This window comes from Stenella coeruleoalba (assembly GCF_951394435.1).
Source record: "Stenella coeruleoalba genome assembly, chromosome: X".
Taxonomy (NCBI): domain Eukaryota; kingdom Metazoa; phylum Chordata; class Mammalia; order Artiodactyla; family Delphinidae; genus Stenella; species Stenella coeruleoalba.
In genome coordinates this window covers 84,279,057-84,282,980 of record NC_137152.1, presented here as the reverse complement: position 1 = coordinate 84,282,980, position 3,924 = coordinate 84,279,057, and positions in this window count along the sequence as shown.

Genomic DNA, 3,924 nt, shown 5'->3' with positions numbered 1-3,924 from the left:
CTTTCTTTTCCCCTTCTTTAATTGCATACCCTCCAAGCTTAGGTAATATATCATAAGACTTCTTAACCACCCCTACAGATAAAGCCTCTGACGTATGGGTCACTATAGTAACGAGACTTAAGTTGTTTTCCAGGAACTTGGAGTAGGTCCTGTCCAGTTCAAGCTGGCTAAAACTGGTTGGGACCACCAGTCCTAAAACTAGGCCTGCGCCGGTATCTGATGAAGGACCTTTTAACATCAGAGGGCTGAAAACTCCACCCTTAGATCATGCTAAACACCTCCATTTTTTTTTTTCTCATGAGGCATTCCACCAAGCTTTACTAAAGGAAAAGCAAGGATGAACATCTCTCTCCAGGTACATTTTATTGGTGTTTGATACCCCTGATGCCATGGTCAACTTTCCACTTTAACCCTTCCTTGACCTAGATTTTCTACTCAGTTCATCTATTTTCAGATTTTTGCCTAAAAGGAAAACATTTCTAGTACATACCATCCTCAGTAAGAAGGCAGAATTCGATATACACTGTTTTCCTTTACAAAATCTTTCAGAAACTCACTGACTTTCTAAGTTTTGGGATATTGCTTTAAAAGTACTTAGGCATTTTGTTTTGGTCTTATTCATCACACTCATATAAAGCTATAGAATCATGCTTGTTAGTGTCATCTGATAATATGAAGATTGATAGAAGTCAGGAGGGAAGCTACCTGTCATTTTGTACAGGCTTAGATGGACCATGGCCTGTCCTATTCTGACATAAAACATTCCCAGAGGACTGTCTTTCAGGACCCAGAAGAAAAACTATTTACTATTTATTATTACCCACCAAACTGGGAAAAGCCTTGACTTTTATTTTTTACTTATTTATTTTTAACATCTTTATTGGAGTATTGCTTTACAATTGTGTGTTAGTTTCTGCTTTATAACAAAGTGAATCAGCTATACATATACATATATCCCCATATCTCCTCCCTCTTGCATCTCCCTCCCTCCCACCCTCCCTATTCCACCCCTCTAGGTGGTAACAAAGCACCAAGCTGATCTCCCTAGCACCTCCATTTTTTAACATACATCCCATGAAGAAGCACATAACTCAGATATGCCTGCACAGAACACTAATTACCTAACATTTTCCCTACCTCCAATCACCTTTCCCCATGCCTAAGACCACCCTTCTTCTTTATCCCATAAATATCTCAAGCCCCTCGACATTGGGAAGGTAGATCTGAGACTTGTTCTCCTGTCTCCTCACATGGCTGCCTTGTGAATAATCCTGTCCTCTGCTATAAAACCTCAGCATCTCATCATTTGGCTTGCTGAACATCAGGCAAACGAACCCGGTTCAGTAACAGTAACTGCCCGAGACTGCCCCCACCCCCACCAACATCTTTTGCCTTTAGCTGAAGATAGTATTTAAGGTGATGGCTTGGGCCATTTTGGGGAGCTACTCAGTTTTCCTGGGTATCTCCTATTTATACAGGAGGTATACATGGTATTAAACTTCTGCTTGTTTTTCTCCTGTTAATCTGTCTTTTATTAACAGCAGATCTCAGCCAAGGCCTTAGAAGGGTAGAGTGAATTATTTTTCTTCCCCTACACAGTTAAAGTCTTGTTAATATAACCAATGTTTCTAACTGTGTCCTGTTACAAGAACGGATTCTTATTGAACCAATGCGAACAACTACATTGCCATGAAAGCTACCCAGTAAAACAAACAAACAAACAAACAAACAAAACAACTACCCAGTAAGTTTCCGAACTCTGGAGGGATCAGACAGGGAGAAAAAGTAACTGTTTCACCTTTGTTCATAAGGGTATACTTTACCAACTAGCTGTAAATCGTAGATAGCTTAAGAGAAAATAAAAAGAGGTTTCCTTAACTTTGGCAAACAAAACGTTAGAGAACCAAGATGTTTCAAAGTCATAAAAAATTATAACCATCCTCGTTAGTTGATTCAATTCCACGTAAATTAACTCTTGTTGATCTTGATCTTTTGTTAGCAGTCTTATGAATCCAGTTGTTTTTTTTTCACACACACACACTGTATTTTATTTTTACAAGAGATAAATAAACTGACACCAAGCATTGTAAATGGATGACCACAACAAAAGCAACAATGATTGCAATTACCAAACACAAAACACACTCATACTAGGTCATAATATTGACAGTGAATCCAGTTTTTTCATTAGAGTTCTATAGATTCTTACCCAGTTCAGTGGTATGATGTGAAAGTTATCAGAAATCTGTACTTCTCAGAGTCCTTTTCAAGAATCTCCTTGAAGTTGAAGCACTTTTGCAAAATCATCAGAATAAAACAGTAACTATCTATAAATGACAAGAGGCTTAAAAATGGCCATCGTTGGGCTTCCCTGGTGGCGCAGTGGTTGAGAGTCCGCCTGCCGATGCAGGGGACACGGGTTCGTGCCCCGGTCCGGGAGGATCCCACATGCCGCGGAGCGGCTGGGCCCGTGAGCCATAGCCGCTGAGCCTGCGCGTCTGGAGCCTGTGCTCTGCAACGAGAGAGGCCACAACAGTGGGAGGCCCGCGTACCACAAAAAAAAAAAAAAATGGCCATCGTTAAAGATCTGATGAGAGTACATTATAATTCAATTGATAAGGAAATTCGGTTATTTCTGTGGCACAATATTTTAAGATAATAACTAGCATTATGACTTATAACATTATACCCGGACATATCAGAAGTCTAGAATTTTCATGCAATTTCTGGAACACTTATATTAATAACGTATACAAATATAACCCAAAGAAAGTTTAAAATATCAAATAAGCCTAATTAGTTTAATATCTCATTTTTTTTAAAGGAGAGAGAACAAATCTTTTGAGATTTTCCAGGGCCCCTTTAGAAAATTCCAAAATTAGTTTGAGGTCAAAAAGACTTCATTTAGAATTTGATTTTGGGAAGTTAGTCAAAAATAAGAATGTGGACGCTTGACTAAAAAGGATCACAGATCATTATGAAGCTACTTAATTTCCATCTAACCAAAGTGAAAAAAGATTTTAAAGGAAATATTGAGAAGACTTGGTTTTAAGTAATCAAAGACCTGATGATAAAGACAATATGAAGCATAGGAAACTACCTTGGTAAGACACAAAATCTTTGCTTTCTAGGCAGATTATTTAAAAGGTAAAGAAAAACCTTTCACAATCTCTTATCATGAGCAGACTAATAGTCCATAAAACTTTTTCCTTATACCAGAGAAAAAGAAAATTAAGTTTCAGTTTTACATAAGTACACTATTGATATTAAAGCTTATTTTTTTAAAACCCTTATAATAAATTCATTCAGTTTTAGCCAGCTTAACTACACAAGGTAAGATTATCTTCTTCACCAAGCAGTGTGGTTGATAGAATGAATACCCATATGAATGTCATGGCACGTGTACAAGGAAAAAATAAAGGACTAAAAAAATATACGCTATATAAGATATAAGTACAAATATACATATGAATACATAAAAGTATTTAAATGTATAATATATAAATATATAAAGTAATATACATATATACTATATAAAAAGTAAATTGGTGAGTATATAAAACGAGATATATACACACACAGTGTAAGTACATGCATGTTAATATTAATTATTTTCTCTGGGTAGAGAAACTATAAGTAATTCATATGTTCTTTTATACTTGTCTACATTTGCAGATATTTTCTAGTAGAAACATGTAACTTCCACAATCAGAGAAAAAGTGAAAATAGTGTAAGATCACTCAGTTTAAACACACATACTTGCACAAACACACTTATCTTGACTTGAGACAGAGAAAAACCATCTAACTATAGGTTGCTTCTTGTGCCACCTCACTCCCAGGAAGAGGCTGATACTGTGTCAGTCCAGTGTGAGTCAGGATTGAGGTCTTCTGCCCTATCACCCAATAGTTTCTCTCTTTCCGT